This window comes from Zalophus californianus, chromosome 2 (genome assembly GCF_009762305.2).
Source record: "Zalophus californianus isolate mZalCal1 chromosome 2, mZalCal1.pri.v2, whole genome shotgun sequence".
Classification (NCBI taxonomy): Eukaryota; Metazoa; Chordata; class Mammalia; order Carnivora; family Otariidae; genus Zalophus; species Zalophus californianus.
Window position 1 is genome coordinate 71,465,910 of NC_045596.1, and position 26,631 is coordinate 71,492,540.

At 40.2% G+C, this 26,631-nt stretch overlaps 1 protein-coding gene across 4 annotated transcripts in view; it reads right to left on the bottom strand.

Annotated features, from left to right (window-relative positions):
* Positions 1–26,631, bottom strand: part of ABCG2 (ATP binding cassette subfamily G member 2 (Junior blood group)) — a 138,677-nt gene that overhangs the window by 43,120 nt on the left and 68,926 nt on the right. Inside the window, exons 1-2 of one of the 4 annotated variants that reach the window (XM_027599823.2) lie at positions 25,897–26,334; positions 22,598–22,661 (exon numbers count right to left, since the gene is read on the bottom strand). The exons of 1 other annotated variant lie outside the window; for it this stretch is intronic. The gene's annotated coding sequence lies outside the window, so the exon portion shown is untranslated. 2 more of the 4 variants (XM_027599825.2, XM_027599822.2) reach the window with 2 other exon arrangements.

Sequence of the window (26,631 nt, forward strand, 5' to 3'; positions counted from 1 at the left end):
AAATAAAAATATTTTGGGGGCAGACATGGTCCGAGATGGCAGAGGAGTAGGAGATCTGCATTTCGTCTGGTCCCAGGAATTCAGCTGGATAGGGATCAAACCGTTCTGAACACCTACGAACTCACAGGATATCAAAGAAAAGAATAGCAGCAACTCTTTGAACAGAAAAGCAACCACTTTCTGGAAGGTAGGACGTGCGGAGAAGTGAATCCGAGGAGGTATTTGGGAAGATAGACGGCGGGGGAGGGGGTCTCCGTCAGCCACTACCAGCAAGTGATAGAGCAGCAGAGCACAAGGTCCAAACTTTTAGAAGTCGGCTCCGCTGAGGGACGTCGCTCCAGTGGCTAAGTGGGGGGTGGAACCCTCGCTGGGACAGTGTGGTCCCAGGACCCTTGGGGTCACAGAAAGACTGGGGGTGCCTGAGTGTAACAGAGCTCCCAGGTATCAGACCAGGAAAGCCAGCCACAAAGAGTGAGCCGAGGAATGGGCTCTCAGCTCGGGGTTGCCATAAACCCTGATCGGCGGCATAGTTGGGCCAGTTCTCTGCGAGCAGGGGCCCAAAAAGCGGCAAAGGAAACAGTCAACCAAACCAAAAGACAACTGACAGAATGGGAGAAGATATTTGCAAATGACGTATCAGATAAAGGGCTAGTATCCAAAATCTATAAAGAACTTATCAAACTCAACACCTAAGGAACAAATAATCCAATCAAGAAATGGGCAGAAGACATGAACAGACATTTCTGCAAAGAAGACATCCAAATAGCCAACAGACACATGAAAAAGTGCTCAACATCACTTGGCATCAGGGAAATACAAATCTAAACCACAATAAGATACCACTTCACACCAATCAGAATGGCTAAAATTAACAAGTCAGGAAATGACAGATGTTGGCAAGGATGTGGAGAAAGGGAAACCCTCCTACACTGTTGGTGGGAATGCAAGCCGGTGCAGCCACTCTGGAAAACAGTATGGAGGTTCCTCAAAAAGCTGAAAATAGAGCTACCCTATGACCCAGCAATTGCACTACTGGGTATTTACCCCAAATATACAAATGTATTTAATCCATAGGGGTGCCTGCACCCCAATGTTTATAGCAGCAATGTCCACAATAGCCAAACTATGGAAAGAGCCCAGATGTCCAACAACAGTTGAATGGAAAAAGAAGATGTTCAATCAAATGAACATTTATGTGAGTGCTACACACATAAGTTGATTTAAAAATTTTTTGCCTTAGAACAAAAGATACTTTATGCTTATGCATATATAAAATAGGGTTATAATACTGAAGATAGTTTCAAGTAATAGCTGTTGACTATTATATTATATCCAGCAGTAAGTGGAATAGACTTTTCTGTCTCCATAAAAACAGATAATGTTATCATAAATTGGCACCATAGAAAGATGTCCATTAGCAGATGAATGGATAAAGAAGATGAACAAGAAGAAACCAGAGAGGGAGACAAACCATAAGAGACTCTTAATCTCAGGAAACAAACTGAGGGTTGCTGGAGTGGAGTGGGGTGGGAGGGATGGGGTGGCTGGGTGGCTGGGTGATAAGACATTGGGGAGGGTATGTGTTGTGGTGAGCACTGTGTACTGTGTAAGACTGATGAATCACAGACCTGTACCCCTGAAACAAATAATACATTATATGTTAATAATAAAAATAAATAAATAAAATTTTTAAAAAATATTTTGGGGGCACCTGGGTGGCTCAGACAGTTAAGCATCTGACTCCTAATTCTGGCTCAGGTCATGACCTTGTGGCCCTGGGATGGAGTCCAATGGGCTCCGTGCTCAGCGCAGAGTCTGCTTCAGATTCTCTCTCCTTCTCCCTCACCCTCTGCCCCTCCCATGTGTGTGCTCACACTCTCTCTCTCAAATAAATAAATAAATAAATAAATAAAATCTTAAAAAAAAATTTTTTGAGATATGGTAGATTCAATAAAATATATTAAGCATTTTTTATTTTTTCAATTTTTTTAAAGATTTTATTTATTTATTTGACAGAGAGAGACACAGCAAGAGAGAGGGAACACAAGCAGGGGCAGTGGGAGAGGGAGAAGCAGGCTTCCTGCAGAGCAGGGTGCCCGATGTGGGACTCGATCCCAGGACCCTGGGATCATGACCTGAGCCAAAGGCAGACGCTTAATGACTGAGCCATCCAGGCACCCAAGCATTTTTTTAAAAACAAGTCTGTTTTAAACTGGAACGCAATATATAGTTCCATTTCCAATGAATAGGCCATATTGCAGTGATAAGAACAACCATGGGAACTATATTAGGGAGGCAGACACAACTCTGAATGCATAAATTCCAATTAGCTGTCAATTAAACATTTAGAAAGTAAATAAAGAATATGAAAATTAATCAAAATTCATGAAGCAGAAGAAAGATGAATGGGAGAAAGACTTGCCTGGTTTGAAAACCAGATTATGAGACAACTCAAGATTAGGGGCAGACCACATGATCACCATCACCCTGCTTTTGTTTTTGTTTTATTTTGGAGTTTATGACATAGTTATTACAAAAAAGGGGGTTAATTCTGGCAGTCAGGGACAAGAGAAGTTTCTCTGATATAGCTCCAGACTTTATACCCTTGGTTGTTATGCTCCCTCAATTAGCCAAGAAAATAAACTCCAACAAAACTTTTTGGGATGACACAATCCCTTCCATAATGGGTGACTATATTTAAATTCCAGGAAGATTTAGAATTAGCTATAAAAATGATTTAGAAAACCAAACTAATAGTGAATCAGGTAAAGAATTTAAACCAAAAACTGAGTATTAAATTTATAAAAGGAGTTTAAAAATGCTTCATTAGACAAGTTATAGAAGATTTAGATTAAAAAGATTTAGATTAACATATTTAATAGCTTGTGAACTAGGTTTGAAATATGAAATGTCCATAAACTTAGTTTTTTGTTTTGGGTTTGTTTGTTTTTTTTTAATTGAAGTATAGTTGACAATCCTAGCTTTAATTTTTAAAAATCAAAGTTATCCATGAAGAACTTTCTATCTGGCTATGATGGACTAGCTTTTCCAAACCAAGCATTCTCCTAAGAACAACCATGAAAATAGATAAAATGTAAGGGGCAACTATTTGAAAAGTTCTCTCTGATGAGAGTAACCAAAGCAGAACTTGCAGGGCCAAATTCCTGGAAAGCAGGGAACACAGAGGTAAACCTAGCATTCTGTGCCTTTTCCGCAGACATGGGTGGGGCAAAATTCAGAAAAACCAGGCAGAAAGAAGTTGCTAGAGGCTAAAAAACTGAGCAAATATTTAAGCAGCCAAGGATGCCTGGGTGTCTCAGTCGTTGAGCGTCTGCCTTCGGCTCAGGTCATGATCCCAGGGTCCTGGGATCCAGCCCCGAATCGGACTCCCTGCTCCGCGGGAAGCCTGCTTCTCCCTCTCCCACTCCCCCTGCTTGTGTTCCCTCTCTCGCTTTGTCTCTCTCTGTCAAATAAATAAGTAAAATCTTTACAAAAAGAAATATTTAAGCAGCCAATGATAAAGGAAATTTTCAACTTTTAACGTTTGTGGGCCCTGCTACTGGGCTCTCAGGAAGTTATGCTTTAATATCTCCCACCAAGGTCAAAATGACTCAGCAAAACCTCAAAGATCTTATTCAAGCCTTATTCTAAAAAGAAAACTGAAACCAAGAGGAATGGGGAACCATGCTTCAAAAGCTGAACAGCCCCTAGAAAAACAACCACCACCCACAGAAAACTCTGACAGGCTATATGTAGAATACATATGGAGCATATACTTACAAGTGCTTACTAATGGGAATATTTAAGGATAACCTGAGTCTCAGATCCCAAATGCAGTTCTTTGGACCGGATTAGTTTGTTTTTTTGTTTTTTGTTTTTTGTCTTGTTAAAGATTTTGTTCATTCACTTGAGACAGAGATACAGAGACAGAGAGCATGAGCTGGTGGAGAGGCAGAGGGAGAGGGAGAAGCAGGCTCCCCGCTGAGCCAGGAGCCCCATGTGGGGCTCGATCCCAGAACCCTGGGATCATGACCCAAACCGAAGGCAGACGCTCAACCATCTGAGCCACCCAGGCGCCCCTGGATTAGTTTTCTTGTGTACACAGTTAAAGAAAGCCAGCTGTAAAACTAAGCAGTCAGAAACTAGGAAGCTGTTTGATTTAACCAGTGAAGCTCCTGGCTTCTGGGGAGGAACCAAAGCTCAAGAAGGTACTCTGGGCTTCACCTGGCTTCTTTGTTGCTATCTGTGGATAAAACTGATCATGTTCTAACTGGCAATGGAAAATAACTATTTAATGGATCCATAAATTATAACGCTATTTTACAATCAGATTTACTTTAATAAAAGGAAGATATCTGGAAAGTGGGTCTTTCATATCCTCTCCACAAATATTACTGAAACAGAGGCTAAATTTGGTTTGCATCTCATTTGTGTATATGTATCCATATGCGTTACAAATGAGATATTTTCTCTACCTCCAGATGGTATTGCTAAAATTAATTTGTAAAGGAGCTCTATTTAATTAAGTTTAAAGGCAAGAGCTTGTAGAAATTGGGCATTCTAAAACTCAAAGATAAAAATAACTCAAATGTTTTTCAGGTTCACATGATCTGGGATAAAATTCCTTACATTCAGGCTTTTATGTTACTCGAAAACAAAGATGCCTCACAGGAAGGAACCCAATTGATGATCCAAAGAGATAAGAATAGACAAAAATTTAAGACACCTGACCCCCTTCCCAACAGTCAAAATAATGAGGAAATGGGGAAGGGAGAAAGGCAGCCACTGGAAATCCTACAACCACCTGGCCAGACACAAATAGCAGAACCACTGCCCAACCCACTGGCTGCTCCCGCCCTCCTCCAGGGTGCTGAGAAGCAACCCAGGAAGAAGCCTGTTTCGCAGGAGGGAGAGACAGGAGATGGAGATAAAGGAAAGTTAGTCCAAACTCGGAATCTGCCTCTGGCCTTTAAAAACGCAAGCCCTATCAAAACACCAGCAGCATTTTTCACAGAACTAGAACAAAGAATCCTAAAATTTGTATGGTACCACAAAAGACCCTGAATAGCCCAAGGAATCTTGAAAAAGAAAAGCAAAGCTGGAGGCATCAGGATTCAGACTTCAAGTTATATTACAAAGCTGTGGTAATCAAACAGTATGATACTGGCACAAAATTAAGACACATAGGTCAACAGAATGGAACAGAAAACCCAGAAATGAAACCACAACTATATGGTTCATTAATCTGCAACAAAGCAGGAAACAATATCCAATGGCAAAAAGACACTCTCTTCAACAAATGGTGTTGGGTAAACTGAATAGCAATGTGCAAAAGAATGAAACTGGACCACTTACTTACACCAGACACAAAAATAAATTCAAAATGGATGAAAGACCTAAATGAGAGACCCGAAACCATAGAAATCCTAGAGGAGAACACAGACAGTAACCTCTTTGACATTGGCCATAGCAACATTTTTCTAAGATATGTCTCCTGAGGCAAGGGAAACAAACAAAAATAAACTATTGGGGCTACATCAAAATAAAAAGCTTCTGCAGAGCAAAGGAAATAATCAACAAACCTAAAGGCAACCCTACAATGCGTGAAGATATTTGCAAATGACATATCTAATAAAGGGTTGGTATCCAAAATATATAAAGAACTGATAAAACTCAACACCCAAAAAACAAATAATGCAATTTAAAAATAGGCAGAAGACAGGAACAGACATTTCTCCAAAGAAGACATACAGATGGCCAACAGACACATGAAAAGATGTTCATCATCACTTACCATCGGGGAGATGCAAATCACTTCACACCTGTCAGAATGGTCAAACTCAACAACAGAAGAAACAACAGGTTTGGGCAAGGAAATGGAGAAAAAGGAACCCTTGTGCACTGTTGGTGGGAATGCAAACTGGTGCAGCCACCCTGGAAGACAGTATGCAGGTTCCTCAAAAGTTAAAAATGGAAGTACCCTATGATCCAGTAACTGCACTACTGGGTATTTACTCAAATCCAAAAACACTAATTCAAAGGGATACATGCACCCCTATGTTTATAGCAGCATTATTTACAGTAGCCAAGATATGGAAGCAGCCCTAGTATCCATCAATTGATGAATGGATAAAGAAGAAGTGGTATATGTATACAATAAAATATTCTTCAGCAATAAAAAATGAAATCTTGTCATTTGCAATGACATGGAGCTAGAGAGTACTTTGTTAAGCAAAATAAGTCAGAGAAAGACAAATACCATATGATTTCACTCATATGTGGAATTTAAAAAACAAAACAAAGGAGCAAAGGGAAAAAATGAGAGCGAGAAATCAAGAAATAGACTCTTGGGCGCCTGGGTGGCTCAGTCCGTTAAGTGTCCAACTCTTGGTTTCGGCTCAGGTCCTGATCTCATGGCTGGTGAGACTGAGCCCCCCCCCCCCCCCCCCCGCCTCACCTCAGCATCAGGCTCAGCGCTCAGCGGGAGTCGGCTTGGATATTCTCTCCCTCCACCCCTTTCCCAGCTTGTACTCGTGCTCTCTCTTGCTCTCTCTCTCAAATAAATAGATAAATCTTGGGGCTCCTGGCTGGCTCAGTCAGTGGAATGTGCAACTCTTGATCTCAGGCTTGTGAGTTTAAGCCCTACGTTGGGTGTAGGGATTACTTAAAAATAAAATCTTAATTATAGAGAACAAACTAATGGTTACCAAAGGGATAAAGGCTGGGGGGAGGGGTTAAATAGGTGATGGGGATTAAAGAGTGTACTTGTAATGAGCACCAGGCGGTTGTATGGAAGTGTTGAATCACTATATTGTACACCTGAAACTAATATAACACTGTAGGTTAACTAACTGGAAATGAAATAAAAACTTAAACTGAAAAAAAAAAAGTACACTGGTATGAAATGAAAATGTGGTTTTTCTCTCTTAAAAAAGACAAGGTTTCCTTGGATTGTTGGTCTGCTCTTGATAAGAAATTACAAAGTGTTTTTTCTTTATCTTTTCTTTATCAGTAAAACAAATTTCTATATTTGTTTTTATCAGGTCTTTAATTACTTAATACTAAAATGTGTCAATATTAAAGGAGCTGAGGTTTGCTAAGAACTAGGTAAGAATCTCTTACTGCCACTTTAAACAGATTACTAAATTTTAAGTTTTGCAATGATCTCTAATCTATTTGGGCATGTGCTTTAAAATCTTTTTCATATTCTTAACAAACTTCCCAAAACTTTAAATTCTAAATAAAAGTTTGTTGACTAATTAGGCTTGTTTATTTGTATGTCAGGTTACATGGGAAACACTGTCAAACAAATATGATAAACCTTCTTAGGTTATATTATGTGGGTAAATGCTACATAACTATTCCAGAAATTATATAAAATTCCTAAAGTTTTAATATGCCCCAGTATAGTGAGTGTCATCACTTAAAATTCTAATTACTGAAATGTTAAAATGTTGTGTATCACAGAAATAACCAGATTTCCTTGTCAACCGCATTATAATGAACTCTCATCAGATCTTTAACCATGTCCATTTTTTAGTCTTTTGTCATTTACAGTTATTATTCTGATGCTCTTGCAGAATGTGTTTCAACTTCAAGGAAATTCACAAAAAGGACTTTTGACAAATACAGGTTTCTGATACCCTGAAGATCACAAAACTCAACTAAGAATTTCCAGCATTAACAAAGAAACGGCACTCTTAACAAAACTGAAATTAATTACATGGGACTAAGTGAATTAAGAAAAAAGAATTACAGTTTTTATAACTCTGGTTTAAAACTGTTGGTTCTCTGCTCTTTCAGATTTAAGGAAACTTCTCTTTAAGATATCTATGGCTTACAAAAATATGATAAAATATTCCTTTTTGAACATATTAAAACATTTATCTTTTCTCCCTACCTGAAAACTTCAGAATTTAGAAACGCTCAGTGGTTATTCTTGCTTTCATGGCAATTATTTATGTAAGTTCAATTAGAATCTGTTCCCCTTGTTACAGGACACTATTGGAAACACTGGTTGTATTACCAAGGCTTTGGTTGGAATGTCATATTTGAGAGAGACATTCATAGACTCAGATATGACCAGACAGCTTTAAGGAAGTATGGTTGACTGAATGGAACCAATAAAGCCCCTTGGAGATGTTGGCCTGATACCTCGCTTACAGAGCTCCCAGCAGCCTTACTAGGTGAGTCAAGAATGTCACTTCTGGCAGATGCAGGAAACCTCAGGATATTTGGAGGACCTCAAGAAGAGAGGAACTCATTGACATCTATAGATATTGCAGTAGTATCTGATGGCAAATATTTGGTTTGGCTCTTGGCCTTAAATGTATTAAAGGTGCAATCTGAAATTCCTTATAAAAGTTCCAAAAAAGCAGATTTTAAAAGAACCTATATGTTTAATTATTATTCTTGCTGTACTTGTGTAAATAATTAGGCCAAGTTTGTTAAAACTGGACTTATTTTACAAACAAATTAGTCTTAATTTCTATCTTTGACAGGAATGAGGGTCACTTTTGAGAGAAAGATTGTAACTTAACAACACACCTTTGTGGATATTAGGTTTAGTTCTGATTAATTATCTTTGAGTGTGTGTTGTTTGCCTATAAAACTGGGTTGGATCCTGAATTCTTCTGATTTCCTCCAGTATCTGGCTATGACTCTCTAAACCAAGGTTTCTAATCTTCTCCCATTCTCTTATCTTAAAATCATTAAGAATGAAAACTGCCCTTTTTCCTAAAGCCTTACAAACCGAGGCCAGACAACTTGAGATAAACTTTAGAGAAACTGCTGTATTTATATAGTATAATATATACACTATAATATATATAGACCGTCTTAGTGCCTATCACTCAGAAGGATCACCAGAGAGAGACATGCTAACAACAAAGCAGAAAAATCCATCAGATTGCTGCTGCCTGCTCCCATTCCACTTGAGCCTGACATCTAGAAACCTCACTGGCAGCCTTCAGAACTCAGATCCTGGGTTTATAATTTGTTCCAACCATTAACCTGGTTTTTCTCTGGTTTCCATAGAAATGCCTCTTAGTAATTTACCTGATTGCCTGCTGAACAAGGCAAAGTCTATATGACAGCAGATACCCCTGCCACACCCATATTAACTCCTCCTCTGAAATAAGAACCCATATAAATAAAATCAAACAGTGAACCACTTGGCTACAATGGGCTCTTGACCACCACACTCCCCCTACTTTTCTTTTCAAGGTGGCTGGGACTGGTTTAGTGATATTCTCTTGGATAACCATTGGTATCAGATCAATTTTAGAGGGAATGAAAAAATTAGGTTTAACTATACTATTGCTATTGCTTGGAATATACTTCAGGATAAAGTTAATGATGTTGTATAGTGCCAAACTATGTAGGAAAATATCCAAGTTCTCAGATGAGCAACTACCTCTGATACGCCCTCCATTAAAACAAGGGACCAAAAGTTACATCCCACCATGTCAAAATCCTTTTATTCCAAAGCCCCACTGTGCCCTAAATCAGTCTGAAACAGTTACAGAAGACAGACCTCTGCCCTTGCTCCAGAAAAATGAAACAAAACATTGACAATGGGGAATTATAACAGAGAAAAACTTAGCCTGTCTGACTCCTATTGCTTCCATTTCTCTTGCTATTGTTACCTATAGGTTAAAACAAAACAACACAACAAAAAAACTTCTGCTTAACCCTGCACATAGGCATATTACAGCTAAGATTTACAAAAATTGCTCCTTATCGGAAACCTACTTCACCTGAGGAGATAAAGTACCCAGACAGTTCATCATCCCAATCCAAGGTTGAGAAATGACCACAATTCAAGGGAGAATTGAAACTGTGCCCCCCAGGGTTAATGAAGTTAAAACTAGCAGAAAGTTTAAAGCTTCTTTTTCAGAGAACTGTTTCCCCCTAATCAGATGTTGTGTCTTTTCAGACCCCACTAACAAACTCACTAGCTGTCTCTGCAGAAGGCTCGACTCCAGGTCAACTGATATGGTTCCAGCCTGTGAACAGCAAGGCCCTGAATTCCATACCTGAGACAATGAGCCCAGCCAGGTTATATACCAGCTTTCAGAGCCCTAAGATACCCTCTTGGTCGTGGAGAGAATTTTCCCTCGTTCTGATGTTAACTGTCCACCCCCAAAGTAAACATGGGAATATATGTTACATATATGTTTGCTCAGTGCACATGTTCCATCTTTCCTTGTAAATAATCATAAATTTCCCTACCCTTTTATCAAGATGTATGTAAAGGATTCTTTGGGTTTTTCTCCTGTCCAATGTCACACTGGTTCCTTCAAATTGTACTTCGTGGAATTCTTTTACTGTCCATGTATCTTTGTTATAAACGCTATGCCAAATGCAAAACCAGACAACCTAAGCCAAGCACACATACTACGTTTGCTTGTCAACTGGACTTAATAGAGAACATATATAAATTTTAAGCTTCCCACCACTTACATTACAATAAGTTCCCCACATTAAGAACCCCTACATAGGGGCGCCTGGGTGGCTCAGTCGGTTAAGCGTCTGCCTTCGGCTCAGGTCATGGTCCCAGGGTCCTGGGATTGAGCCCCGCATCAGGTTCCCTGCTCAGTGGGAAGCCTGCTTCTCCCTCTCCCACTCCCCCTGCTTGTGTTCCCTTTCTCGCTGTGTCTCTCTCTGTCAAATAAAAAAAAAAAAAAGAAAGAACCCCTAGGTAAAAAAAAAAAAAAAAAAATATATATATATATATATATATATATATATATGAAAATTTTTTCCATACCTAGCAACAAGGGACTTAAGGGACCCAGGACAGACAAGCCAGTCACCCTGGCACTAAGAAACAAAAACATAAAGCTGATCATCAGTGCTTCCTAGGGAAAGAATATTGATCAAAAGGAGGAAATGTAGGGTACATGGCTGGCTTAGCCAATAGACCATATGACTCTAGATCTTGAGGTCATGAGTTCAAGCCCCACAATGAGTGTAGAGTTTACTTAAAAAAAAAAATTTTTTTTTAAGGGGGAAATGATAAAGGAAATTTTCACCTTTTAATGTTTGTGGGCCCTGCTCTTAGGCTTCCAGGAAGCTACACTTTAACATTTCCCACCAAGGTCAAAATGACTCAGCAAAACCATACAGCATAGGCTCTCTTTCTGCCTAGAGCACACACTGTGTATCTGCTTCATTCAAAAAATTACAAAGGAGTATTCCAAACATAAAGGTAAGAAAAACAAAACAAACCTCCACAATTCCCATAAGATTAAAGTCATACAGCTTGTACACGCTAAAAACATAAAATAAAATCTGTGACATTCAAGGAATGTCCTTCATCACCATGATTTGTTTCCCTTTATGTAAAAACCATAACCCTGCACCAAATGTTCCTTCCCCGAAGCACTCTCTCTTTGTGAAGATTATGCATCCCAGGCAGCTGTCCTAACTTGGGCTTGAATAAAACTCTTTTCCTTTCTCTTTGAAATTTTCTTTTCATGTGTCTGTTAGCCATTTGGATGTCTTCTTTAGGAAAATGTCTAGTCATGTCTTCTGCCCATATTTTACCTGGATTATTTGTTTTTTTTGGGTGTTGAGTTTGGTAAGTTCTTTATTTATTTTAGATACTAACCCTTTATCAGATATGTCATTTGCAAATATATGCTCCTATTCTGAAGGTTGCTTTTAGTTTTTTTGATTGTTTCCTTCACTGTGCAGAAGCTTTTGGTGAAGTCCCAATAGTTTATTTTTGCTTGTGTTTCCCTTGCCTCAGGAGACATATCTAGTAAGAAGTTGCTATGGTCGATGCAAAGAGGTGACCACCTGTGTTCTCCTCAAGGATTTTGATGGTTTCCTGTCTCACGTTTTGTCTTTCATCCATTTTGAATTTATTTTTGTGTCTGGTGTAAGTAAGTGGTCCAGTTTCATTCTTCTGCATGTTGGTGTCCAGTTTACCCAACACCATTTGTTGAAGAGACTTTCTGCCATTGGATATTCTTTCCTGCTTTGTCAGAGATTAGTTGACCATATAGTTACGAGTCCATTTCTTGGTTTTCTATTCTGTTCCATGGATCTCTGTGTCTGTTTTTGTGCCAGTACCAAACTGTTTTGATCACTACCCCCTTGTAATATAACATGGAAGTCCGGAATCATGGTGCCTCCAGCTTGGCTTTTCTTTTTCAGGATTACTATGGCTATTCAGGGTCTTTTGTAGTTCCATACAAATTTTAGGATTGTTTGTTCTAGCTCTGTGAAAAATGCTGTTGGTATTTTGAAGGGGATTGCAGTAAATGTGTAGACTGCTTAGGATAATATAGACATTTCAACAATATTTGTTCTTCCAATCCATGAGCATTGACTGTTTTTCCATTTCTTTGTGTCATCTTCAATTTCTTCCGTAAGTGTTCTATAATATTCAAAGTATAGATCTTTTAGCTCTTTGATTAGGTTTATTCCTAGGTATCTTATGGTTTTTGGTGCAACTGTAAATGGGATCAATTCCTTGATTTTTCTTTCTGCTGCTTCATTATTGGTGTAGAGAAATGCAACAGATTTCTGTACATTGATTTTGTATCCTGCAACTTTAATGAATTTGTGTATCAGTTCTAGCAATTTTTTGGTGGAGTCTTGGGTTTTCTACATAGAGTATGCTATCTGCAAATAGTGAAAATTTGACTTCTTCCTTGCCAATTTGGGTGCCTTTTATTTCCTTTTGTTGTCTGATTGCTGAGGCTAGACTTTCCAGGACTATGTTAAATCACAGTGGTGGAAGTGGACATCCTTGTCTTGTTCCTGGCCATAGAAGAAAAGCTATCAGTTTTTCCCCATTGAGGATTATTTTAGCTGTGGGTTTTTCATATATGGCCTTTAATGTTGAGGTATATTCCCTCTATCCCTACTTTGTTGAGGGTTTTTATTAAGAAGGGATGCTGTACTTTGTACTTTCTGCATCTATTGGGAAGATCATATGGTTCTTATTCTTGCATTTATTAATGTGGTGTATCAGGCTCATTGATTTGCAAATACTGAACCACCCTTGCAGCCCAGGAATAAATCCCACTTGACTGTGGTGAATGATTCTTCTAGTGTACTGTTGGATCCAATTTGCTAGTATTTTGTTGAGAATTTTTGTATCCATGTTCATCAGAGATATTGGCTTGTAGTTCTCTTTTTAGTGGATAAACTAGATTTTATTTATTTTTTTTTAAAGATTTTATTTATTTATTCATGAGAGACGGGGGGTGGGGGGAGAGAGAGAGAGAAGCAGAGGGAGAAGCAGGCTCCCAAGGAGCAGGGAGCCCGATGCGGGACTCGATCCCAGGACCTCGGGATCATGACCCGAGCCGAAGGCAGACGCCCAACCATCTGAGCCACCCAGGCGCCCGGATAAACTAGATTTTAAACTGAAGACTGTAACAAGAGATGAAAAACGGCATTATATCATAATAAAGGGGTCTATCTAACAGGAAGATCTAACAATTGTAAATATTTATGCCCCCAACTTGGGAGCACCCAAATATATAAAACAATTAACAAACATAAAGGAACTCATCGATAATAATATAATAATAATAGGGGACTTTAACACCCCATTTACATCAATGGACAGATCATCTAAGCAGAAAATCAGCAAAGAAACAATGGCTTTGAATGACACACTGGACCAGATGGGCTTAACAGATATATTCAGAACATTTCATCCTAAAGCAGCAGAATACACATTCTTTTAAAGGGCTCATGGGACATTCTCCAGAACAGATCAAATACTAGGTCATAAATCAGGCCTCACCAAGTACAAAAAAGACCATGCATATTTTCAGACCACAATGCTATGAAACTTGAAGTCAATCACAAGAAAAAATTTGGAAAGACCACAAATACGTGGAGGCTAAAGAACATTCAACTAAAGAATGAATGGATCAACCAGAAAATTAAAGAAGAAAGAAAAAAATACATGGAAACAAATGAAAACGAACACATGACACTCCAAAACCCCTGGGATGCAGCAAAAGCAGTCATAAGAGGGAAGTACATCGCAATACAGGCCTACCTCAAGAAAAATCTCAAATATGCAACCTAACTTTACACCCAAAGGAGCTTGAAAAAGAACAAATAAAGCCTAAAGCCTGCAGAAGAAGGGAAATAATAAAGATCAAAGCAGAAATAAATGATACAGAAACAAAGAAAAAAACAAAACAGGAGAACAGATCAATGAAACCAGGAGCTGGTTCTTTGAAAAAATTAATAAAATCGATAAACCTGTAGTCAAACTAATCAAAAAGAAGAGAAAGGACCCAAATAACTAAAATCACAAATGAGAGAGGAGAAATAAAAACCAAAACCACAAAAATGCAAACAATTATAAGAGAATATTATGAAAAATTATATGCCAACAAATTGAGCATGGCTTCATACGGCTTCACAGGAGAATTCTACCAAACATTTAAATAAGAGTTAATACCTATCCTTCTCAAACTATTACAAAATATTATATGCCAAGAAATTGAGCATGGTTTCATGTGGCCTCACAGGGGAATTCTACTCAACATTTAAATGAGTTAATGCCTATTCTTCTCAAGCTATTTCAAAAAATATAAATGGAAGGAAAACTTCCAAACTCATTCTATGAGGCCAGCATTATCCTGATTCCAAAACCAGACAAAGACTCTCCTTCAAATTTTTAAAAAGGTTTGTTCATTTTGCATCAACACCTCCTAGGGCTACAGAGGTAAAATTTGGAGTTGCAAGTTAGCAGTTGGAAACCTTAAGCTTTCGAGGTCCCAGAAGGGCTATGCTCTGAGAATACAGACAACCCAGAAACAGATCAACTTCTACTCAAAGTGATCCATTTATACTTGATTTGCGTGCAAGAAGAAAGTTAAATCCACTCTGAAAGATATCATCATCCAAATTTTCAATCAAAAATTACCAGACATGCCAGAAAATAGATCCTGATGTTCCAAAAACAAGAAAATAGAAATAGACCCACAGGTAATGCAGACTAGAGTCATCAGACATTGCCATGTCGTTATAGATATATAATATCTTTATCTTTAAGAAAATGAATGAAAAGATAGTCACCAAAGAACTAGAATCTATATTTAAAACAAAACAAAAATCAACAGATGAGTTTAATAGCAGTTTAGGCACAGATTGGAAAACAGAATTAGTGGAACTGGTAGACTACTATGCAGAAAACATCCAGATTGAAGCATGGATGAAAATTATCAACATGGGGGGGTGGTCCTCCAGACTGAAAAGGATGAAAATTACATAAAAGAGTCTAAAAGGGGTGCCTGGGTAGCGCAGTCAGTTAAGCATCCAACTATTGGTTTTGGATCAGGTCATGATCTCAGGGTCATGAGATTGAGCCCCGTGTTGGGCTCCATGCCCAGCATGGAGTCTGCTTGAGACTCTCTCCTCTGCACCCTCCTGCTCATGCTCTCTCTTTCTCTCTCTCTAAAACAGATAAATAAATCTTCCAAAAAAAAAAAAAGGAGCCTAAGAAACATAAGGGATATGATGAAAACGTTCTGGCATACATGTAACTAGAGACCTGGGAGTGGAAAAACCGAAGCAGAATCAACATTTTAAGAAATACTGACCACAGGTGCCTGGGGAGCTCAGTTGGTTAAGCGACTGCCTTCAGCTCAGGTCATGATCCCGGAGTCCTGGGATTGAGTCCCACATCGGGCTCCTGGCTCAGCGGGGAGCCTTTTTCTCCCTCTGACCCTCTCCCCTCTCATGCTGTTTCTCTCTCACTCGCTCTCTAATAAATAAATAAAATCTTTAGAAAAAGAAAAGAAATACCGACCACGCATTTTCTAAAACTGATGAAGTTATTAAGCCACATACTGAAGAGGCTCTAGGAACATCAAAGCAGGATAAATAAAAGAAAACCACACCTGGGGATATTGTAGTAAAGCTGCTAGAAACCAAAGTAATAGCTAAGTGATGTTTCTCTACCCAAAACCTGCTCTATTGCTATCACAGGTATAACACTCTATTCAATTTTAGAAACTGGAGAAGTAGGAACCACCTAAAGATTGGCACCAAGAAAATTAAAGGTAAATAGCTTAGGTTTTTTTTTTTTTAAGATTTTATTTATTTATTTGAGAGAGACAGAAAGTGAGAGAGAGGACAAGAGCGGGGTGAGGAGCAGAGGGAGAAGCAGACTCCTCGCTGAGCAAGGAGCCCGATGTGGGGCTAGATCCCGGGACTCCGGGATCATGACCTGAGCCGAAGGTAGCTGCTTAACTGACTGAGCCACCCAGGCACCCCTAAATAGCTTAGTTTTAACCTGTGAACACAATGAATGGTAATAATTAGCCAAAATCCTATTTCCTTAAATTGGTGAAAGCAGTGAAAACAAAAATACAAGGTACAAGTAATTTATAACCCTTACATCTTGACTTAATAAATCTCTTGAGGTATCTCTCTATGTCTTCAGAAGCCAAAATATGCCAGTTCTAATGCCAGCAATCACTTCTATTACCATTTGAGGTTTAGCACTGAGAAGGCCACTAATCTTTTCCTAAGACTTATAAAGAGAATCAAATAACATACCAAATTTATTTTTTTTAAAGATCTTATTTATTTATTTGAGAGAGAGAGAATGAGAGATAGAAAGCATGAGAGGGAAGAGTGTCAGAGGGAGAAGCAGACTCCCCGCCGAGCAGGAAGCCCGATGTGGGACTCGATCCCGGGACTCCAGGATCATGACCCAAGCCGAAGGCAGTTGCTCAACCAACTGAGCCACCCAGGCGCCCCAACATACCAAATTTAAATAGGACATTGGCTCAAGATGAAAATCTCTAAGAGATTTTTTTGTGAGATTTTCTGCTAATAAAAGGCACCAACTGGAACTAAAGTGCCCCAAAGACCACCCATGCCCATGCAAGGAAGATGGCTAAAATTTACCAACACAATCACATTTTAGAAGTGTGTGCATACAAAGAGTGTCCTCATTGTGATGGGATTAAGTCTGTGATTCACACTGCGTAGAACCTGCACAGTTCTTCACTAGGATTCCAAAATCTTCCTCTGGGAGACAGCAGGGCTTCAGAAATTCGTGAGTCACACATCGAGAGATTAGACAGGTATAACTAAGGCACACCATCCAGCTAAAGCACACTATGCCCATACACACAAAAAAAAGACAACAAACTTTTTATTCCTAACACCAATATGGAACAATGCATTACTCCAAGACAAAACAAAAAATATATAGTAGTAATTATAAAATAAAGAAAATACAACAACCTCAGCACCATATTAACCTCAAAGTGCTTGATCTCCAGTTAAGACTGTATACTGGGTTTAGAGGGGTCACCAAAAGTAACTGCCTCTAAGTAAACATTAATCTTTCCCTATGGTCAGAAGCTTTCTGGACATATGTGTTGCTACCACTGGATTAGCATTATCTTCTTTAGTATATAAAAAACAACCTAAATCACATCTAGATTTCCCTATCACAAAAATCACATTCTCACCTTATTGCTGCTTCCTTCCTTCCAGATCATCTGCTGGTCCTAATTGCATTCTTATCCCTTTCTGTATCCTAGACCTACTGCAAAAACACTTATTTTTAAAGATTTATTTATTTATTAGAGAGAGAAAGAGAGAGAGACAGCGTGGCAGGGAGGGCAGAGAGGGAGAGTGAGATCCAAGCAGACTCCATGCTGAGTGTGGAGCCTGATGCGGGTCTCAATCTCACGACCCTGAGATCATAACCGGAGCTGAAACCAGGAGTTGGATGCTCAATCAACTGCACCACCCAGATGTCCCCCAAAACATTTACTAAGCTGCAATTTTTACAATATTTTAACTCCATTCTGAAATTGGTCTACAAATATATTTTTTTAAGATTTTATTTATTTATTTGACAGAGACACAGTGAGAGAGGGAACACAAGCAGGGGGAGTGGGGGAAGAAGAAGCAGGCCTCCCACGGAGCAGGGAGCCGATGTGGGGCTCGATCCCAGGACCCTGGGATCATGACCTGAGCCGAAGCAGACGACTGAGCCACCCAGGCTCCCCTACAAATATCTTTACATAACATTGAAGCCAGTGATTTAATAAATAAGAGGCATGTATGTATCACTTTGCAAAAAAATAACCCTTATATATTTATGTCTATATATATTTGTAGAGTCGGTTTCCCAAGACCGATGGAACTAAAGTGTACACACAGCACAAACACACACACACACGCCACCATATTCAAATCAAATGGATTTATATTGTCAAATTAGATGCTATAAAATTTATAATCAGATACACAAAAGATGAATTACGAATACACTGTTGATAATGGGTACAATAACATAATAAAGATAAAGGAAGCATCCAGGGGCGCCGGGATGGCTCAACTGTTGGGCGTCTGCTTTCGGCTCAGGTCATGCTCCCAGGGTCCTGGGATAGAGCCCCACATCGGGCTCCCTGCTCGGCGGGAAGCCTGCTTCTCCCTCTCCCACTCCCCCTGCTTGTGTTCCCTCTCTCACTGTGTCTCTGTCAAATAAATAAATAAAATCTTAAAAAAAAAAAAAAAAAAGGAAGCATCCAAATAGCTTCACAACTCACTTGAACCCAGACTACTCTATTATCTGGCCTGATTATATCTCTTAGCCAGCTGGAAAAATCCTTTCAAGCAGGACTGAGGGGCTTTAAATAATAACATTCTTTTCCTCTTTCCAGCAGTCCCTATTCTGGGTGATCGGACCAACATCACCACCTTTCCTCTCTTCTTGTTTTCTACTAGTGAAGCCACATTTTTACTTTTTAAAGAAGTGTGAACAGTCTTCTGCCATAGATGTTGGCATATCTATTATAAGAATGATAACCTGCATTTAAAATGCCCTTCTCTATTTTACTCTTCACCATACTTATAATTTGAGAGTCTACTGTAAACGGAATGCATAATACAATGTAAACTGCACATAGATAAGAAAAGTTCACAGGTTAATTCTAAAGTCCTCAGCTGGACACCTGCCCACAATTATAACTATTGCCCATGCTAGGAGAAGCCAGGGTAGTCCCAGGTCAAGAATTCAGTGCCTTCCTCTTAACATTCTTTCCTTAGTGCTAACACTAGTAAATGGAGATTTTCAGCGCTGCCTTGCAGTCACGACAGGCTGCGTAAGCATATCTCCTTCAACTGTTTACTACGATGCCAAGAGATTACAATCCTGACAAGAAGTTGGGGGAGAGTGGGTCTCAAGTCACTGTCAGGTGATTATGGTAATCACTTATGGACAGAAAACAGAAGCAGGAAGAATATTGAGCATTGTTAGAAAGGGAACTTAAAATCTGAATTTTAACTTCCATAAATTATCCCTTGCATTTCAAAAGTCCTCTATCAATCAGCAGGTTTTCACATTATCTATGATTTAACAGATCCACCTTGAAGCATCCAACGTTGACACCATATTCAGGTCTAAAGGCTACTCAGTAACAAGAGTTGGAATCAGACCGCTGAAGTAGGACAATGAAACAAGCCCAGTCTGGGAGTCTAGGCACCCCCAGCATGGCAGCAGAGTGATCTGGGAAACACGGAGTGAAGGACAAGGTCAGCCAGACAGAGCCGCAGAGACCCCATCATGGAAGGTATGTACAATCAGTGAGAAGCCACTGAGGCCTTTTAGGCAGGACTTCTGATCTTAACTATGTTTTTAAATGACCACTCTGGCAGGTGTATGGCAAGCAAGCAGCAAGGGCCATTTAGAAGCAAGCAGGTGAGACCTGCTTGGACAAGGGGATGAGCCTCAGTAATGACAGAGGGGACATCAAAAAATCAAGGACTCACTTCCAACATGGTAAGTTTTAGATGTCTGTAAGACATCTGAGAGAGAGAGAGAGATCTTTGGTTAAAAACTGAGAACGATAAACAAGACTTGTGGATGGCAAACCACCCCACCCTCTTGGGGTCTTCCTTATGCAATAATGTATTGCTTTTTGATTCTTTAAAAAACACTACAGACCCACATTTGATTGAGCATCCAAGTGTAAGCTTTTTCCAAGAGGCACTGATGGATTTACACTGTCACACACAATTGTAAAGTTTAGGATCTTGGCAGCTACAGGGAATTTCAAAATCCAAATAGATCTTTTTTTTTTTTAAGATTTTATTTATTTATTTGAGAGAGAGAGAATGAGAGATAGAGAGCACGAGAGGAAAGAGCGTCACAGGGAGAAGCAGACTCCCTGCCGAGCAGGGAGCCCGATGTCGGACTCGATCCCGGGACTCCAGGATCATGACCTGAGCCGAAGGCAGTTGCTTAACCAACTGAGCCACCCAGGCGCCCTCCAAATAGATCTTTGTCCTTGGCCTGCCTCCTCCTCAGCCCCTTGATCTTGTGCTCCCTACTATCTAAGTCCTGCATACGCACAACCTTGGAAGTGTAAAGGCACTACACTGCCTTCTCACCCAACTAATTTTTCATCTTTTATCCATCTCCTATCATTCTAGCCCACTCCCTCTATTTATCACAGGACAACACCCCTAGGACTCCCCCTGTTCCCACATAGTTAACCCTCTACTCTCCTTATAATTTGAAGACATTTTGCACATCACAAAGATAGGACCTATGTATATGTCCCCTTCACATATATTCAGCCATTAGTCAGGATATAATTTAGTTAAGCCACTTAACAACAATAAAATTCCCGCTTTCTTATTAGAGCCTAAAAAATAAAAGTTTGTGTGTTCATTCTGTTTGTTTTGTAAGCACTTACAGGTCATTATTTGAGAAAAACTGAGAACTTTTAAACTACACCCTGACAATTTTATTTATTTCCCATAAAAAACTAAACCTAAACTGGCAACTACAAATGAGGTCCTCTATAACGTTTGAAATTTAAAGCATTATCCCTCTTGTAGAAATGCACTTCCTAGGCCACAAAACTTATTAAACTTAAAAAGTCCAAAGTAACATACTTTGTGCCCAGATCTTGGTTTCTCAAAAAAAGGAGCCAGAATGTCTTGGAGAAATGGGTGATTCCAGGGTTGGGACATGGAAAATATAAAACGAGCCTGGAGCATTCTGTGGTACCAGAAAGTAAGGATAAAGCTTTAGAGTGGGGGGCAAGGGGGCAAGTGGTATATTAAAAGGGCACAGAGGCCAACCTAAAGAAAGTTCTAGTGGCCAAAGCTGGAACAGTTTGAGCAGCAAGTTAAATAAAAACCCATAAAATAACAAATATCCATGAATCCATACTGATACAAACAGTTGAATAAATAAATGGGGAAGAAGAATTCTAATCAGTAAACATAGAAGAAATGAGGGGAAAAAATGTTTAATCAGAACAATACAGTACAGGGGCACCTGGGTGGCTCAGTCGGTTAAGTGCCTGACTCGGTTTCAGCTCGGGTTGTGATCTCTCAGTTGTGGGATTGAGCCCCATGTCGGCTTCACGCTCAGCGCAGAGTCTGCTTCAAATGGTCTCTCTCCTCTCCCTCTGCCCCTCCCCGCTCGTGCTCTCTCTCTCAAAAAAATAAATAAAATCTTTTAAATAAATAAATAAGAACAATATAGTACAATGTACATCAAGTTCCACCAATGGATGAGAAAATTACTGAATTAAAGTTTACGGAGAAACAGGATATTTGCACAGCCCAAGTTGTTCTTCCAATCTATCTACTAATTACAAACAGAAAAATAACTTTCCGCTGGGGACCAGGCAAACAGCACCTTAATCAAGGTTTACATCAGCAAAAAGACGTCATATGTCCCGGACGTGATGCACTGAGATTCCTTCTGCTATTTTTTCCCAAAATACATCACTTCAATCTAATCATGAGAAAACCTCAAGTACTAATTGAGGAACAGTCTACAAAATAACTGACCAGTACTCTTCACGAGGTCATAGACTGGATCCTGAACAGAAAAAGGACAGTGAAAAGCCAGTGAAATCCAAATAAGTCTATAGCATCGATAACAGTATTATAATATCGCACCAAGATGAATCTATTAGTTTTGACAATTTTACTACAATTAACACAAGATGTTATGGGAACTCTCTGTACTCTATTTTTCTGCAACTTTTCAGTTAGCCTAAAAATTACTTCAAAACAGCAAATTAAAATCAATAATGAAAGGACTCCAACATTTTTTCAATATTTATAATGAAAACATAATGTCAGACTTAAAATGCCACCTTTGGGGCAGGCACCTGGGTGGCTCAGTCGATTAAGTGTCCGGATCTTGGTTTCAGCTCAGGTCATGATCTCAGAGTCATGAGATCGAGACCCGCGTCAGGCTCTACACTCGCAAAGAGTCAGCTTGAGAGTCTCTCTCCCTCTCCCTCTGTTTCTCCCGCTTGTGCTCTCTTGTTCTCTCTCTTTCTCTCTCAAATAAATAAATCTTTAAAAAGAAAATGCCATCTGTGCTCTTGAAAACTTCATCAAGAGCTATACAAACCCAGTCACCGCTATATGCATTCTGAAAAGCATTGTTTTATAAAGAATAACACAACAATAACATCTTTTCCTTCTTACTCTGGCATATTTATGATTAGCTGAAATTCAAATGATATGAGAGTTGTGAGATCCTCCTAAAAGCCAAGCTTTCCGGGCTAACTCTATTACACTGAAAAGGAAGGAACAGCAGGAAGCTTACCTTTTGTAAACTTCTCCAGAAGTGATTTGCCCCTCTTCCTTATGATGAGGGAGCAGAAGGCAAGCTGAGGACAAAGCACAAGCTGACACCCTGCAACCCCCCCTCCACCCCACACACACACACACACACACACACACACACACACTCCCAGGCGGGATATGTGTGACATTCTTCCAGGAGGGTCCCAACTATTTTATGCCTTGCTAGAGGGAAAAACCACCTTAACTTGACAATGGCAAGGCCTCCAGGATCTTGTAGGTCCTCTTTAGCATATGAAAGTTCTTTTGAAAACCTCCCTTTTTCCTTACCTCCCCCAACCCCATAGTACAAAATCAACTGTACCTCCCAACCCCCGTGCAGCAGCTCTGTCTGCCCCCAGGTCCTGTCCCCATGCTTTCATAAAACCACCATTTTGGACCAAAGACCTCTCAGGAATTCTTTCTTGGTCGTCGGCTCCGAACCTCACCCCAGCAAACCTCACCTACATTTCAAAACCATATCACTTATATGGTGATATGTGGAAATAGTGGATAGGTGGAAATAGTGAAGGGAGAAAAACATAGCTATTTGCTTTTTGTTGAAAAATTCAAAACACTTCAATTTGCCTCTGGGTTGGGATGGCATTCTCGGAGGTAAGATCAAACACATCTCCCTGAGGGGTGGGGAGATATGTATCTACCTGTGAGTCAGAACAGAAGGGGTTGTCTGTAGCTCCAGGGAACAGACTTCCAATTTTATTCTTCCAGATAACTCGAAGAACTTAATACCAGTGAAATGACAACTACCTAATGCTACCTGACCCCAAGTTCTAATTTCCAGCCAGCTCCTGTCTAAAGAGCAGTAAGATTTTTTCAGTTGCAAACCCAAAGAGATTGGGCTAGTGACCAGTAAAGTGCAAGAAACCTCATTCAATGGGGTTTCAGACCTTGCCAAGATTTTACTCCACTCCTCTGTCAAAAACAAAACTTCACTGGAATCATGATGAGAACAGCACTTTTGCTTTAGTCATACCCACCCACGTGGGTTTTTAAACAACCAGTACACTACTAACTTTCAATGTTATGATTCTCTGAATGAATATCTATCTCTATGAATAAGCTAATGGTGTGGCTCAAAAATTAGATATCCACTTTCTAACAGTCTCTCCGTGAAGTAGAATACCTGCTTCAAAAAACGGCGGGGGTGGGGGGGGTGGCTATCATAAGAAGGGGGAGTAGTTGCTAGTAGACTTTGAGGGGAGAGGATGATGAAATGTGATGGTTCTACAAACTGCACTTTAAGTAGGTGAACCGTAGGATATGTGAGCTGTCTCATAAAGCTGTGTTGGGGGGGGGGGGGGCGTAAAATGAAGCCCAACCATCAAGATACTGTTCGTGACCTGGGAACTGATATTTTAAAGGATAACCTTTAGCTTCCTGTAGGTAGAGCCATATATCCTATTCCTATAGAGATGATGGTCATTCAGGTTCTTTAATTTTCACTAAAAAATCTCAACCCTAACCTATTACCCCAGTAAGCAACACAGATTAAGCCTTCCCTCTTGATACAACCTTTAACTGCTGCCAAACTTCTATCAAAAACTCCTGACAGAGAAATATAGGGTATTTAAATAACATGAGATCCAACCACCCATCTAAAAAAATCCAGATTTATCCCCGAATAAACCCCAAACCATCAAACAGTAGCATGTGTGACCATAGCGTCTCAGCATCCAACAAGGGTTTCTTATAACCCTTAGGATAAGGAAAATTGCCACTACAGCGAACAGTCCTAGAAAATGCACTACTGCACGTACTACATGGATGGGCACATGGGATTTATAGTCTCCTCTGCATCTTTTGTAAATGCCAGGAAAAGCTTTTCTATGGAGCCGGTGTGTTTCCCCCTTTATCCTCATTGAATTGTGTGACGAATCATCCCTTTTTATTGTGGCTTCCAGAACGCAACTTTAATTTGCACAGTATCTGTCCAAGTCCATTTTAATGTGCTTCCCTTTATACGTGGTTGTATTTTATTTTCCACTTGGAATACTTATGCTCACCTCAAATGTTTCATGGATGCTTAATAAAAATAAATGCAGAAGTAGATTTTAGCTGTAAGTGTATTTTAACAACTTCTTAACACAAAAGAATGTGTTTCCTAAGGGAGTTCTTGCTGAATGCTCAGGGTCTGGAACAAAGATAACTGATAACACATTTGTTTCTATAAACCTATTTTTTTTCTAAAAATGGAATGAGCTTTTATATTTCCACTATTGAGCAAAAAAATAAAACTGGGCAACATTACAGTTATATTTGTAACTGTAAAATTACAATCTAATTTTTTTGGTCTTATATTTTTCTGTATTGTTCTAACTTCTTCAGTACTATTTTTTTTTAAAGATTTTATTTATTTGAGAGAGAAAGAGCATGCGTGGGGGCAGGAGGGGAGAGAGAGAAGCAGGCTCTCCGCTGAGCAGGACACTGGCATCATGACCTGAGCCACACGCAGATGCTTAACCGACTGAATCATCCAGGTGCCCTGCTTAAGTACTATTTTTAAATAATAATTGTAATAAGCTGGTTAAATTTTTTTTAAAGATTTTATTTATTTGTTTGAGAGAGAGAGAATGAGAGATAGTGAGCACGAGAGGGAAGAGGGTCAGAGGGAGAAGCAGACTCCCCGCTGAGCAGGGAGCCCGATGTGGGACTCGATCCCGGGACTCCAGGATCATGACCTGAGCCGAAGGCAGTCGCTTAACCAACTGAGCCACCCAGGCGCCCAAGCTGGTTAAAAATTTCTGAAGTCAACCATTTAAAAACCAACTATCCACACACACACACACAAAAAATTACAAAAGGGAGATCAGTAACTTTTTAGCAAGCCATCCAAAGTTGTGGACAAAAATCTATGTCCTGGAGCTAAGAAAAAAGACCTAAAATATACTGGTTAATCCCTTTAAAAGTACTAATATTAACAAATTTCTCTCCTACCTTGTAGTGACTCCCGTGCTCAGTAAATTTTTATCCATCTACTATCTATCAACTCTTATTTCATACATTTGGAGAAAGGCAGAAGTTTTACCAACTGGTTCTTAACACATACCACCAGACACAAAATCAGTTTGCACCAGGGCATTGATTTCTGAAAAACCAATCTGAATTCTCAATTTGGATTTTACACTCAAATGAAATTGGGAAGGACTAACTAAAACCTAGTCGTCTCAACTGAGGTTTTCTATTTTCTGCCAAACGTCCATGCAATACCCACCAATCTTTCAAGCCACACAACATCCCACGTGGTTTTCACCATTTACTTACTCAGCTTAACAAGAGATTCAGTTCAACCGAGGTCTTCGATCTCAGAGTCCGTGTGCTCAGAGGCAGAGCACTAACAATCGTTTATATAGACGAGGAGCTGAGTCAGCCAAACCTCCCAAACATACCCTAAGGAAGAAGCTCCTAACAATGGCATCAAGCATCTGTACAGTGCTTTCTAAATTGTGAAGAGCATTTCCAAAATCTTCCTGGCTCCTTTCCAGGCTGCTTCCTTCCTGCGACTCCCAATCTCTGCGGGACGGTCCGGGACTCCCTCTTGCCTCCTGCGCGCTGTGGACTCGATCTCTAACGACGCAGGACTCAGGACACAGCCGGCGCGCGCGGCAGACCCCTATGCCCCATCCCGCGGGACCACCTTCCTAGATCGAAGCGCTCGGCTCCGACACCACCCACGGTGTCCGCGCGCTCCCGGCGGGCCGGCACTCACATGCGCAGCTAGTGACCTGCAAAGGCGCCCGCCCGGGGGCACGGTGACGGTCAGGAGCGGCCCGCCGCGGGCCAGGGCGGCCAGAGCGGCGAGGAGGCGAGTGCAGGCAGCGCCGACGCGGATTTCGCCTCGCTATCCACCGGCTGCAGGCCGGGAGAGCGTAGGGTGGCGGCTCCCTCGGGGTCCGAGCCCGTAGGCGGACGATAGGAGCAGCGCCGCCTGTCTCGCCGCGATAAAGCGCCCTGAGCCGGGGAGGAGCGCGTGGATAGGTTGCTCGGAGACCTGGCGGG